This window comes from Bombus bifarius, unplaced genomic scaffold (genome assembly GCF_011952205.1).
Source record: "Bombus bifarius isolate JDL3187 unplaced genomic scaffold, Bbif_JDL3187 scf7180000007979, whole genome shotgun sequence".
NCBI classification, from domain to species: domain Eukaryota; kingdom Metazoa; phylum Arthropoda; class Insecta; order Hymenoptera; family Apidae; genus Bombus; species Bombus bifarius.
In genome coordinates, this window is record NW_022884364.1 from 899,130 (window position 1) to 914,975 (window position 15,846).

At 35.4% G+C, this 15,846-nt stretch overlaps 1 protein-coding gene across 2 annotated transcripts in view; it reads right to left on the minus strand.

The window, feature by feature from the left end:
• Positions 1-15,512, minus strand: part of LOC117204705 — a 40,638-nt gene extending 25,126 nt beyond the window's left edge. For both annotated transcript variants that reach the window (XM_033442342.1, XM_033442340.1), the window contains exon 1: positions 15,161-15,512. The gene's annotated coding sequence lies outside the window, so the exon portion shown is untranslated. The remainder of the gene's footprint in view (positions 1-15,160) is intronic.
• Positions 15,513-15,846: the final 334 nt, after the last annotated feature.

The window sequence follows — 15,846 nt, forward strand, 5'->3', positions numbered from 1 at the left end:
GGATTTTGTCAATACTATCTGATGACCAAATCCGCAAGCACTTAGTTGCCAACTCAATAATATATATGTCGGAGATGTAGGGACAACGGGCCTTTCTTTTGGAATTTTGGGAAGATTGCCAATACTTTGGTCTAAACTATTCATTATAGCTGTACTTAAATAGTAGAACTTAGAAGTAGTTGTTGTGATACGTTCTGATTATGTTTGCCCAAGGTTTGTGACAGTGGGCTTGGGGTCGAGGTGACACAACTGGTTGCCGAACATGGCCACGGTCACGGGATGAACGTTTTTACTTAACAGTAGAAGTATAAATATTGAGGGCACACGCTGTGTTAACAAACAAGCCCCGAGGCAGGAGCAATGACGGCTCTACGCGGGTCTGCCTAGTAACGGCGCCTGGAATTTTGTTGATAACCCCGGCCAATACGCAATTGACAAATTTGATCGTGTCAGTCTTTTATTTTTATGATCTCCTTGTGGAGAGTTTACTCACAACGTCAGGTCAGTCAGTCTGAAAGATACCGTGCGTCACAGCTAACGTTACTTTGAGTTTCAAAACATATTCAATTGTACAAAGAGTTATCCCGTTGACTGATGGATTCGTTCGAACCTAAGAACATTGTCTTTACTTAAGAGTGTCTAATAAACACGTTAAATCATTAAACCCTGTTAAATCAACACTTGTACACATAATCGTAAATATAAACCTCATTGAACAACTACGACGGCTTGTCCTAATGAAGATACGCAACGCGTCCCTAAAAGTAGCGCCAACCCGACAAACCCGACATATAAATATGTTCATGAAAATTGTTTTTAATAAATGTTGAAATACTTTACTGAATCACTGTACGTTGTAAAACGATAACGTTCCTATTTATTTTGATCTGTAGCTAATTTAGCAGATATCTTGTTTTCTAATAAAAATAAAACGCTATAGAACGAACGTAATACTTTAACAAAAAAATAAATGGTTTGCAAATCTTCTTGTAGAGGCTTATTTTGTACTTTCGATTAATGTCGGTTATTTGGTCGTGAAACAGACACGTCGTTAGTTTCGTCGACAGGGTTTAAATAACGTAGCCGGTTTACTTGATCGAGAGTTATTTCGATTCGAGCTGCTTCATCTAAACGATCTGTAAACGCGCCGTGCCACGAATTTCATCAAGTATTTACCTTTTCCTCGACGACGACTCCGACGACGGAGATATGCGCAACGACGTGAGAATTTGTTAACTACAGGCAAGAGGATTGCGCCAGCGGGGAAAAATTCCAACGTGTTGCGAATTTTTATCCGCAGAACCGTTATCTAATATCAAAATCTGTTTTTAATATGTTGGAAAGACGATAACGTAGAGTGTTACTATAAAAATACTGAAAATACGATTGATTTATGATTATGAGAAAAATGTTAGGTTGCTGTGAAAATGGAGCTCTTTCAAATAAAATTCCCAATAATCAATCTACTCACGATACAGGATGTACCGGCTGACGAAAGTATTCGAACACTTGCAGCAGGAACTCTTTCCGAACGTATTATGTGCATTACGCGAAGCTTTCTGAAACTTCGTTTGCATTGTAATGAGACACGACTGTCGTGATTGTAATAATAAAATTTGCAATCAATCCGAAAACGTACAGGAGAAGTTACAAGACGCTTATTGCAAACATACGCTGGACGAAAGATTAAGCGTATTAGATAAATTAAATAAATTAATTGTATACACTATGAATTAATATTAAAAATAAAATATTAAAATTAGTGTTAAATAATGGCTTCGTTAAATATTCTGGTTTATCAATCAAAGCGAATAATTGACTGTTTAGATACTTTGATATACCTCGGAAGATTTATGCTTTCAACAATTATTTTGTATATGCATTGTAAGATCTGTTTACAGTTTTGCCAATATAATGAAAATATCTGTGTTTCGTTTAGAAGAAATTTCAAAATGTTTCTAAGAAGAGTGAATACTTTCGCGAATCGCTGTAGACGTATTTTTTTTCAAAGGAAGAGCCTTCTCAATCACTGGCTGGTCTAATTATTTCACAAGTTTTACTTTACTGCAGTCATCGGTAATTCTAACGCTAATGAAATTTAGCTGTCCGGTTCGAAGGAACAAGGGGTAAACTGATAAGGAGATCCTTTAAAGATGATTAAAAGCGACACTATAGAAGAGAGAGAGAGAGAGAGAGTGCTGCAACTGTAAAGGTTCTGGTGAATGACGAGCGTTTAAAGATTTATTCAGTCGTTAGGAAAATTTAGAGCTACTGACAGTTCTAAATTTTCGTTTCAAATCCTTGAATAATATTGATACGTATCGCTAATTCCTCGACACAGGGTGTGCAATCACCGCGTTTGTCGAAGCTTCGTGTTAAATTGAACACATCTGCCATGGAGACTCGACAAATATTGACGGACACACTATCTCTATCAGACATATCTGTATTTTTCATGATTAAAAGCCACTCGATGGGTAGCGTTTTTCCAACAATTTTTCATTATGAACTCCTCAGAGAGATTCATCAAATTGCAATTATTAAAATATTAAATTACACGAAGTTAGACTACATGGAAATTCTTTTTCTTCTACCGAACAACATTTTAAAATGAGATCTCTTAAATACAATAGTTTCTCCTTTTTCTCAGAAAGAGAGAGAGAGAGGAAGAATAAGATGCTACAAAAAGCGATATAACTTTCCGTCTGAAAAAAAGAGAAGAAGAAAACTAGCCTTGAGATAATCTCGAAAACGTTCAAGAGACGCAAAGCAAACAAGATCAACGCCTCTTTGAAATCGTAAAACTTTCGCTTCTCTGTTACTTTAGATTATCTCAGAAATATTAACAAATTTAACGTTTTTCTCTAAACAATGCGTCGTTTCCGAGATATTTCGATATATTTTTCGCGACACCCGGTTTGTTTTCGATATGCATACCATCAGCACCAGCCGACAGCGCAATCCACTCGAATACACGGTTAAATGCGTCCGCGATTCATCCTCGGGCCGCATTAGCTAACGAATCAATCGACCTGGCCACGCACGAGTAGCCAGCCTAGGATTATCCGACGCTTGTTTCCCCAAAAGAAAAATCACCGCGCACCTACCCCGTGGACCACGCCCTTTGGCCTTCCCCACGTTTTCTTCGCGTTTTCGACGAAAGTTTTATTCCCCAGCGGCACGTCGAGCCAAAAACCATTGAACCAGATTTCAGAGGTCCTCGCAACGAGGGCATTTTGAGAGCAATTAAGCTTAAACGAAATGTATAGATTCGTTGCGCGATCAATGGAAATTGGGAGCCCGTGTCTGCCATCGAAAGACCTTTCTACTTTAAACCGAGCGTCTAGTTTTCCCTCCTTGCATTCTCCGGGCATTAACACCTGCTTTTATGGCGTAGAGAAAACCGTGGCTGTTGCGTACGCACTTGTGTACGTAAAAAAGACATATCGACACTTGGAACGTTGCTGTTTTCTTTTTTTTAACGCAACCTAATTTAGCTGGAAAAAACGCAGGCGAAAAGAAAGAGTCGAGACGATCTTACGATCTATTAACGCTGATACTATTAGTGGGATAATAATATTCTATTGCGTAAAATTTATTTTTAAAGAACCGGCATTTGTGAATCTGAAACATTCGGACGTGACGCAATATCGTCGTTTAGGAAGTTGATTATTACACTGCGGATTTGTATACAGCTGAAATATATTCAAATATGCAAGCAATATGCAAATGATATGTTAAGAGTGCGTAACACGTATACAAATATTACATAAGCATCGAGTGTACATTTGCAATGTGTCAGCTATTTTATTTTACTTTCCATAATTCTCAGTACAACTGTATAACGATTGAGATTTTCTACCGTGAAATGGTATCGCTTAGGTGACGATAAATTAATTTGTAAGCTGGAAGAAGTTTTTAATTCAAATTACATCGGATAAGCTTACTATGAGACATAAACTGATAGTTAGATCGCGGATATTTGTGCGAGTTTCTATTTTTGTTGAGATAATTTGAAAAATGAAACGCAGAAAAAAAGATTTTTTTACGTACTAGATATTATAACGAGTATTACACTTTGCTATACATTTTGTATTTTACACCTGGGACTCTTTTTACACGGTACTTTCTCCTTCAGACGACTCATTTTCCCACAGTTTTCCCTTACTCGGTTTTTTTCAACACATATTATTAACTTTTAACACGGTTAACTTAACGCGTTTTGGTTACAGTTATGCGATATGTTTTAACACGTTTTATCGTTTCACTGTAAATGGTATCAATCTCGAACGTTCTACACGATTTCAAAGGGAATTGAGAAGTTGTACGGCTTGTTACGAAGAATTATTAGAAGAAAAGATAGAAAGTATCTCATCACAATCCGATACAGAAACGACCCGATATCGAGCAACGAAAGTGATTTTTTCCCAGTAATAGGAAAACGTATTTCCTGTAACATAATACAGAGTGATAAGTGAGGTGTCAATTTAAAAAAAAAAAATACTTTTCCTATTTTCCTTAACACGTTACCCTTTGCTCACTTGTTTACCGTATAAAATGTTCCATATTTTAAATTGTATTTTCTATCGTTTCCTGTATTTCAACGCAAGTTATTGTACTCTGTTGCAAATCAATTGTTGCACGACTTTGTTTACACGAAACGCATGCGCATATACATATTTTTCCATATTTTCTGCATTCTCTGTACTCTTGCAGCTTTACGTTTCTCGCAAATGCATAAAAATGCGCAGCCTATTGATCATGCGGGTTACAACAAGTTGCAACAACAAGGTGTTGCAAGGAAATGGCAAAAGTAAAGTATCTACGTAAAATATGTAGGGAATTTAAAATATATTCAGTCGTATGCCTTTTAAATGAAATACGCGAAACGTATGCAATATGAAAAATATGCATATTTGCATAAATATCCGCCGTCTATTTATGACCTTCAGCTGGTTTATAATTAACGTATGCAATATACGTGTACGCGTAACACAGAATTTGCCACTTGTCATGTTACCAATGTTATTAGTTAATAAATTATTGCAAAAGGACCCTGGCATCGCATATCGGTATATTACGGCTGACTTTACATTTTTATTTATATGAAAAAATTTGTTTGTATCTCTTTCTACGTTCTGTTTCTCTAATCTGAATAAAAAAAAAGAAAGAAAGTAGCATGTCAGCGGAATGTTTTCCTGTTAAACGAAGAAAAATCAGGTTACACGAGATTAATGAAACGTCCTTGTATTCTGTCTACCTTTGCCGCTCTCCTAGTGAATAAATAGGGTTGCTACCTCGAAATTTCAGTCGTATCGGTTCTATCGGCTACGAGTGCTCGGTCGTCGGAATGGAAATCCGCCGGAAATGCGATTAGAACCGATTAATCATTCGGCAGGCTGCTTCGTTACGGTGTTATGCGAGAGACTGTTCACGAAAGTGTGTTGTTCGCTTCATTACGCTGGAAGATTAGAAAATAGTTGTCGTTTTTTGCATTAGAAGCTTCGAAAATGTTTCTTCGAGTTGATTTACAGTCGCTTCATCGCTTTTTCGCAAGTATTGAGCTGCTGCTGTATTTCGAAATATTGTTAGAAATATTTTATGACTGTATTTTGTGTGTATGAAATAATTTGAAATTTCCTTAACATTGTAACGAGACTTGACCGTCATCGCTATATTCGTACAGTTTGAAAACAATCTGGAAAAAATGTATAAAAATTATAAGATATTTAGCATAAATATGTAGGGTGGTTGGTAACTGCTGGTACAAGCGGAAAGAGGCTGATTCTACGTTAAAAAAGAAGTCGAAAATATAGAATAAAAATTAAAAAAAAAATTTTTTTTTAATTTTTCCATCGAGACAACGAGACAAATCGAATTCAAAGTCGATTTTCTCGAAAACAAAGCCTCAAACGAAAAATTTTTATTCTATATTTTCGACTTCTTTTTTCGCGTAGAATCACCCCCTTTCCGCTTGTACCACCAGTTACCAACCACCCTGTATATTTTGCAGAGTTTAGAAAAATATTTAAACAGTCGATTATTCATTATGTTAATAAGACTCGATATTCATTGGGATCGTCTTTAACATTTATCGTATGTTTTACATAACTATTCATGTTGTATATTAATTTTTCACTAAATATACGTTCGCAGTAAATATCCTATAACTACTATGTACGTTTTCAAACTAAATTTCAAAGTTCGTTAACGCAATATGTAACAATCGTGCCTCGTTATAATGTTAATGAAATTGCAAAATGTTTTCCAAAACATATACAATATGTATAGTATGCATAAAGAATGCCTCCTAGTTTAAATGTTTTAATATAATTAATATAATGTTTAATATAATTTCCTACTCGTAAAGCTTACGTATTTATTATATTGCTTATATATACATATTTTATTTCATCAATTATTACATGGATTACTCCAAATATTATGTATTTTATTAATCATTAAGCAGATCATATAGATTAAAAAATATCAGATAATAAACTTTTGATCACAATGAAAGAAAAATTTCACAGAATAATTTACATGTTTCCCGGTAACGTTTTACTTTATATTTCCATCGTACACGTTTAATATCATTGATTTTCAAATAATTAGTTGTATTATTATTATTGAAATTCCGTCTCAAATCACATATTCGACTTTTTATAAATGCTTTTAACCAAGAGAATTAGTATTCCATGCTCCTATTAAGCAAACGTTATTTGCCTCTTTCGATGCGATTTATCGTGTACATCTATTTATACGGTACAATCGGAAAACGTCGAAGAACACTTTTAACGAAGCACACAGCAGAGCTGTCATTTGTCGTGATGTTTAATATCGGCGGTTTATTCGCGGCTTGCCTGTATGACACGATTTTTAGTAGAAAAAATATCAGAATAAAAAAAAATCGGATTGACAACACAAATTACCTATAGTCCCTGCTATTCCATCGAGAAATTATTTTCGCTCGAAACAAATACGATTCGCGGAAACTGTTGAGAGAAGCATCGACAAGCTGTTTACATATTCAGCTTTCACTCAAGCTTCGAAATATTCTCTAGTCAGAAACGTTGCATCGACATTTTCTTGCCGAGCTACGGCCTCACAGACCCCAACTCGCTATCTGAATTTTCACCGTCTAAATACATCGACAAACAACTTGTTTTTAACGGAAATTCTTCATATTACACCCTCGAGCGACGTTCGGCTCTCCGACTTCGTTTTTCAATTTCATCCACTCGTTGCTGTCTGTGCTTTCGACTCTTCGCTCTTTCTTCCTTTCCTTTTTTTTTTATTTTCGTTCCTTCTTCGGCAGCTTGTTTTTATACCTGGCATTACTCTTCGTAACGCCATTTTTGTAACTCAAGATGCTGGATACGCCGGTGGAGATAAATTAATGGCTCGGGGGCGATTTGTCAGACGACCAAGAAGGTACTCAGAATGATACACCGTAGGTCAAAAGTTTGGAATTGCTACGTGTTCCACAGAATTCCAGAGAATTTAATCCTGACGTGGACGACAAAACACTCGAGTATCATATAACGATGAGAATATCACTAACAGAAGGAACGTAAGTCTGATTAATTACAATTGGGGGCGGATTTTTACGTATCTATGAAGTTCGTAGATGCAGAAATAGGCGAAATTCATAGGAAATGGAAAAATACGTAATATATCCAAAATAGAGCGTCTGTTACGTTATGACGTTGTTCTACTATCATTGAAACGTTCTTATAGGTGAGAAGAATACTTGCTTAGATTTTATTTGTTTATTTATATTTGGATTAGAGAGATTGATAATATCAATATTGATTTATGTTAGTCCTTGACTGTGAATTTCGAGTAGGTGGATGAGGCTATGCATGACAGATGACTTTAAGGGTAAGACGATTACGAGAAGAATGAAGACGTGGGAGGATCGTTTAGGGTAGGGGGATTAGGGTGCAGGGTAACTTGCGATACGGAGGACACGTTAAAAATGATATAATGTTGCTTCGATACGTCTAATTTGCATCTTTTTTTCATATAATTTATCTCTGTATTTTAACGTTATGGTTATCAGAAAAAATCGCAAAGATGTGGCCAATATATATTTCCTCGCAGAATGGCTGCGAACCATAAGTTTAAAATTTATTTTATACGAAGTAACAATAAATTTCGAGTATTAAGTTAAGCTTATGAAAAAGTATCTTCTGCACTTCCATTAGCTTCCAATAACCAGTCGTATCATAAATATTTCATAACGATCATTAAACAACGGTAATTAATAAACCGTACTATTTGCGTGAAAATGATAAATCAGAGATTTTTTTATTTTTATAATTACCAAAAATATACAGGTGTTCTTAGCAAAATTTACAGTACATTTAGATTGATAGTTCTAGTGCTAACAGAGTAAATGCAGTAAATTGTAGAAATCCTGGAACATTTAAATTTACGGATTCATCCACGAAAAATATGTTTGTTCAATGAATAAAAAACCTTAAAGATGGTTCGTCGTACGTTAAATTGATCGACGTTCATTTCATTTTACTTTCTCAGCATTTTGACAGAGGCTATTCACCGTGACTGGAACGCGGTCTATCCATATACGTTGCTACATTTCCTTCGCTTCCTTCTTCACTTTCCCATTTTTTCTCTCGCTTTCGGTTTAAGGCAGTGACGAACGCGATCAAATTTCACGGAAGTCGATTCGAAAGCTTCGGCAGAGCTATCATATTTCTCGCCGTATCGGAATTCGAACGGAGATAACGGGCACCAAGTAAATTCGGTCGTCCTTTGATCAGGCGTGAGTAGCCAGCGAGATGTGAGTAGCTGGCGAGAGGTGAGTAGCTTGACCCGTGCACTGGCCGGACAAATGTAGTCGCACCGCTGGTTCAACTGGTCGCGAGAAGCACCGAATAACTTTCCAACATGCATCGCTGTCGCTTCCATTTCCATCGACGAAAAATTCTAACCTTCCGCCTATATTTTCGATACTCTTTGAATTAGCTTTTCCAATGCGAATTGTTTTTTCTTTCACGTATGTATTTCACCGTTTGAACGTTTAATACTGCAACTGACCAAATGGCCAAATCGTAACTTTTCATAGAAATATTTTGTTGTTGTTATCTCGTAGAAGCCATTTTTCGGAAGTCGAATAATTGTTTGTATGGATAAAAGCTTTTACTTTTTATACTATTTTCTCGGGTTTTAACATAAATTCGCCGTGTTTTTTCTTTTTATTTATTACACAGGCGCGAAAAAGCTTGTCGCGTCGGAACGAAACTCATACTACGCGTTAACGAGATCAAGTAGGTAAAAGGCTTCGTATAAACTTGCGAAAAGTTTAAAATGCTTTATCGAAGAGTTATAACCGTTCGAAGATTTTCGGGAAAGTTGTGCTTAACGATCACAGGAATATTCGAAAGAGTTCGACGATCATTAAGATCGATGAAAGTCTGCGTCCTTGGGGAAGCAAGGAATTTCCAACATTTTTGAACGCTGATAACTCTCAAATAAAACATTTTCGGACATCGATTTATACGATCTTCTTTTTACCTACTTGACCTGATTAACACGACGCGATATATGTTTTGTCCGATCGTTTCTTGTATAAACGGCGTGGAAGAGAACGAATACACGTTCGAATCTCATAATAACTTGAAATTATGGACGTTGATAGAATCGACAAGATTAAAGATATTTTCGAGACAATTGGAAGAATTTCCATCGGTGAGACAGAGACGTGTTTGAAGTTGTAAAAAGGAAAGGCAGAAGTCTTTTGTGACGAAGAATGGCCAAATCACTCGGGCATTCATTCGATTCCGAGATTCTGGGGTAAATACAGCACTGCTTACGGTTCTTTTGCTGCAAACTACACCTTTTTCCAGTTCGTGACCAAGTCTCTAGGAATAGCGTTTCTCTCTTTATTCCTATTTTCTTTTAATCTTGCCATTTCGCTGAAAAAATCGCGAAGCACAGGATGCTTTTAATTTTTCTCGTACAAGTTGCAGCAGCATAATAAACTGCTCATGGCAGCATTTGAATACTCGTACAAACTTTTTTATCGGCACATTATGTCTTACAGAATAGAAGATTTTATAGACAGAAATATAGCTTTGATATCATAAGTGTTCTCCTATGTACTATAGATTTTGAAATCTGCAATAAAAACGTTTTATACAACACGATATTCTCGTAGAAGGTTTTTAATTCATTGCGTATCGTAATAGTCTGTGAACAGAAAAAATGCAGTCCATTAAAATGTTTAAATATTCGTTTTGCATTATGGTCATGTCACGTTGACGTTACGTTATAGAGTCGTATCGACGTGATACGAAATTTATTACCTACATTCCGAATTTCCTGGCAAATTTTGTTGGATATCAGAAACTAAGTTATCAATTCTACATATGTTGCTATAATTCCGTACCGCAATCGACGTTTCATATTCTGTGATGCAGAATTTCTTGTTAAGCGCCATATTTCACGCCAAGTTCAAAATTCTCATAAAACTTAGCAATATAACAGCAAATAAAACTTCACGTAGCTGTTCTTCCTATTTTCATTTGTTTCGAAAAATTGCAAATACAATGTATGCTATTATTAAATTTATATATAGCGTGATTACGTATATTATCAATGTATTAATTAATTAATACGTAATTACCTATATCATTGCAATATTGTGATCCTATCAAATACAATCTGTGTACAATTGCTTTCGAATGACTTTTCAAAATAAAAAATGAATTAATACAGTGTTACTATGTTAGAAATTACCGGATTCTGGGAAAAAGGAAATTTTTATTAAAAATTTTTTTAATTAATTTAATTAATTTTTAATTTTTAGTAAAAGTAGTAATATAGCAATTTTGCCTTCAAGGCAAACATTAGAGCAGGTTAAAAATGACAAAATGTTGAGAAGACGTATTTTTATAGCAATATAAGGGAAAAACGCTATCACGCCAAGGATTCTTTCAAATATGCAAAGTTCGCAAAACATGGGAACAGATTTCACATGGAAATTTTTTGTTAGCACTTAGCACATAAGACAGGTATTGGAAATTCGATCAGCAGCGAAGGTTAAAGCAATCTATTCCTAAATTATCTCTCGTATCTTTCAAAAAAAACCAATCTTATGACACTTTATTGCTACGTGACTTCGAATCGTTAGCAGCCTTGTATATCTGGATTGCTCGTTCTCAACAAGCACTGGTACCAGCAATTAGACTAAAATCGTGGGGAAGTGAAGTAGCGCTAAGAAGGTAATTGCTTTCGACGTTCTTTCAAAATATACGTCGTCGCCAATATGCATTTGCAATTGGTACTCTAGCAACTAAAAGATTGTAATTATTGTGCGTTTTACAGAAACCAAGTTGCTAAAAAGCTGGTCAGCTTGTTTTGAAGAATCGAAGAAAAGACTTGAATAGTGATTTTCATCCTTCGAGTTCGTAGAAAACTTATATCCAACTAAGACATATTGCTATATATGTTCGAAGCATTGATTGCAAATTAATGATCAGATTGCGTGTGTTTATGCAAATTTATATTTTTATCAATACGATTGCAGAAATGAAAGCTAAGCAGAGATATGTTTTACTGGTCGAATAATTGAAAATATTTATTATTACAAATATATTAAATTATAAAGCATATTTTGCTTTGGATATTTGTTATATTCTGGACATTGTACGTATTTATGCATATTTAAATTTCCCATAAACGCGTAAATATCCACAGTTGATTAATAATAAAATAATTGAAAATATTTATTATTACAAATATATTAAATTATAAAGCATATTTTGCTTTGGATATTTGTTATATTCTGGATATTGTACATATTTATGCATATTTAAATTTCCCATAAACGCGTAAATATCCACGGTTGATTAATAATAAAATAATAAAATTAATACCTTTTGATAGAAACAATAAAGTTATGGTAAATGGGAAATGTGGTCTCGGATTTTCGTTTATTTTTAAAAATTAGTAATCCCCCTCAATGAAATATTATTTTCAAATGCATAAATGATATAATGTAATATAGCAATATTATGTTACGAGCAATAAAATGCCACTTTTCAGCTTCGTTTGTATTTTTCAAACAAAATTCGTGTTTTCCTGTGAGTTTCCATTTTAGATAAGTGGTTACGATGCTCGCCGGGATATTTGCTAATTTAGAGAACGAAAATCAAGATCAGTCGTTTGATACTGTGGCGAGTAAAAGGGAATTATGTGTTCGAATGAATGTGAACGAATTTCCTCGGTACCAGATACAAACGAGGGGGATTTAAAAAAGAATTGGAGATAATTGCGAGATACTTTACAGTTAATCGAGTTTACATAGAGCTTTTCCTTGTTCTATAAATCGCGGAAGCAGCAATTAAAAGGAATTAGTGGAGATTAACAAGGAATAATTATTAATAGACGTTAAAATCTATGAGAAAATATAATGAGAAAAATTCGATTTCTGTACTAAATTAAAGAGAAAAAAGAAAGTTAAGCGAGGAATTGCAAATGAAAAAGTACGATTTAATAAAAGAAAAAAAAAGAATTATTTAAAGTAAGACAGTAAGAAATTAGTTGAAATTCAACAAAGCTAATAATTAATTTTTTATTATAATTGAAAAGTTTTCAATTCTAATTTCCCAGATGTTTCAGTAATATCCGACAAATTTAATAAATTAAGAAGATGAAATATAAAGCAGCGGGAGAATATCCGGGCTATAAAACTGTCTAAAATCTCATTCTGTCACATAATTCACTATTAACCTCAAGAGAACACGTCTCAAAAAGTTTCTTAAACTATTTCTCTTCAACATACGCGAGTTTCACATCACTTTAACAACGTTAATCATTCCTACGTATACGTAAGAGGGGCAAGAAAATTACCTTTCCGAACTTGCATCATGGAACCGCAGTCAACTTTTCCAAAACTTTCTCTTTCTTACGGATTTCACGAACGTCCACCAGGTTGCAGAGTAACTCTTGCATAAAATCCACATGAAGTACGAAAAATGCTTAATTTTATCAAAATAGAGGCATCGTTCATCATTAAACAGAATCAAAAATATTCGTTTGCACGCTGGAATAAGCTGATTTATTTATTTTGACATATAACTTATTTAAATAAATAATGATGAATTATTTACATTAAATGACAATAATTAATGGATATGTAAGGTATTTAAAATATCCATCACAAATGATATTATTATACGTTAGAGGTAGAAAAATTTCTTCTGGTATTGTATTTCTAAGCCTCTTTTTTCCAACAAATATCTCTTTCTTGTAGAATATTTTGGTAATTGTTTTAGAACTGTGAATTTTATCTTTCACGGTGAACTTAGTTTTTTTAATTTTGTGTGAATGCACCTTTATTGAGATTTAGCGAAGCGCGACTAGCTGAATAACGGGTTCCGTATCGTATTTATGATTTAATAAAAAACACTCTTTGTCGAGAAAGTTTATTTTATATTTTCCTTTAACAACACTCATAAAGTCATTTCGCGTGTATTTCATATATTTAGATATAGTTAGCCTAGAAAGTTTTCAAATTAAACAAAATAATCCCAATAAAACATATCGCAAGTATACTTAAAACGTGACACAACTCAAACTATTCAAAACTATTTCAAACTTGGTCAAAATAATTATTTAAGGAAAGGAACGGCGATCAAATGTTACTTTTTGAAATTTTTAACCCTTTAACCCTTTTTAATCCTTGAAATTCTTCTTTGATGGCTGTAATGTTCTTCCAACATCGGGCTGAATCATTTTCAGCTGCTACACTTTCGAAATACACGTGCAATATACTTTTGTCTCTCAACAGCACAAGAATCGAGAAATCACACTGAGAACTCAAAGAACTGCTCTACGACATCCAGCTACATCTCAACTCCAGATCTGAACTTTCGTGACCATTGGTCATTCCCTCGTTCGTGCACACATTTACGCACTGGGGACAAACACCACGATATGTCATCGTATATCTCTCTATCCAGCATAAACATACTCGAGTAACTAGATACTGAATTTCCTACCACACCCTGGCACCCTGATTCGCCCTCTAAAATCCACATCCATTACAAACACGCACATTAATCGACATCCTCCGCTCCAAACCATAATTATTCCACCCAAACATCCTTTGTACATCGTACTAACCGTTATCCTATAATACAAATCTCAACGTCTCCAACAACAATCTCTTCTTCTCCATTTGCAATAATTAGCATTATCAGGATGAAGATCCCAAAACCATAATATCTATCGCAAATTATTTGGAATAATTATTTATTCTCTTTTCCCAATGGTTACGGTTTATCTCAAACTATAACCATTCACGTCTTAACCCATTAACAGACGCTGTACTTGGAGAAGTACAGAGATTTCAAACGAGCCTTAATGCGGCAATATATCACAGTAAGCCATCAGGTAATCGCCATCAACAACTATCCTTTCGTCTCCATTTCAAACGAGCATTATTCCCAAAATATTTATTACAAATTATTTCAGACAATTATTTATCCCAAACCATAACCATCCAACCAAAACCATCTACTCCTTTATACTATACACCATCTATCTTATTAAGCAATCAAGTAGTACACACCTCGGCGTCTTCAACAATAATCTCTTTCTCTCCGCTTGAAACGATTATTACATGCAAAATATTTATTACAGATTATTTAAGACAATTATTTCTAGCAAACCACGAACATCCAACCAAAACCATTCATTTCTTTATGCATACCATGCATCATATTAACCAAAATCATTCACTGTTTCATATACGATATACCACACTAAGCAATCAAGTAGTACACTCCTCGATGTCTCCAACAATAATCTCTTCCTCTCTGCTTGAAACAATTATCACATCCAAAATATTTGTTACAAATTTTCAAGACAATTATATATTTCAAACCACAGTCATGCAAGCAAAATCGTTCACTCCTTCATACACGATACATCACACCAAGCAATCAAGTAGTACACACCTCGGCGTCTCCAACAATAATCTCTGCCTCTCCGCTTGAAACAACTATAGTAGCCAGAGTGTTCCTTACGAATTCTCTAAAATCCAACTTTTTTTTTATTCCGAGCCACAACCATTCGTTCTCTCATGAACACCATACATTAAATTAAGCGGTCAGACAATACACACCTGGACGTCTGCTACAATAATCTCTTCCTCTCCACTTGAAACGCAGCCGTGAGTAGAATACAAGCAGGTCGAAGATCCAGAGAAGCGAGAGTTCACGACCCCTTCGTGTCACCTTTCTCTCACCCAGCACAAATTGTCCGACGCACCCTTAGTCAGCTTCAGGGTATTAATTCTCGTCGTAACGTAATGCGAATGATTACGAATAATTCCCGGCCGACGGAAGATAGATTTGGCCGGTTACGAACGCGGCTAGAACGCCGACTGAAACGTCCCCGGCGCGACGGCGTCCGGATGAATGTTGCCGCTCGTCTAACGACGGCTGCGGCGGCGGTAGCCTGCGCGGACCGGTTGCCACGGCTCGCGACAGAGAAACCGAGAGACCAAGGGGAATGCACGCAGGATCGAGCGCTAGGCCCGATAGAAGGGGTGGGGGGTGCGTAACGAGAGAAACAGGGATGAGGGTAAAGAGAAAGAGAAAGAGAAAGAGAGAGAGAGAGACAGAGAGAGAGATAGGGGTTAGGTCGTGACGCCCAGTGGCGTGTAGCGAAGGAAACCGCGAGAGAAACGAAGAAAGAGATGGTTTTATAGCGAAGGTAGTGATGGGATCAAGTTCACTATGAATGCTATATGAGTCGCTCGTTTGTCATGTCGATTAATTCCGTGAAACAAAATGTGCAGAAAATTGA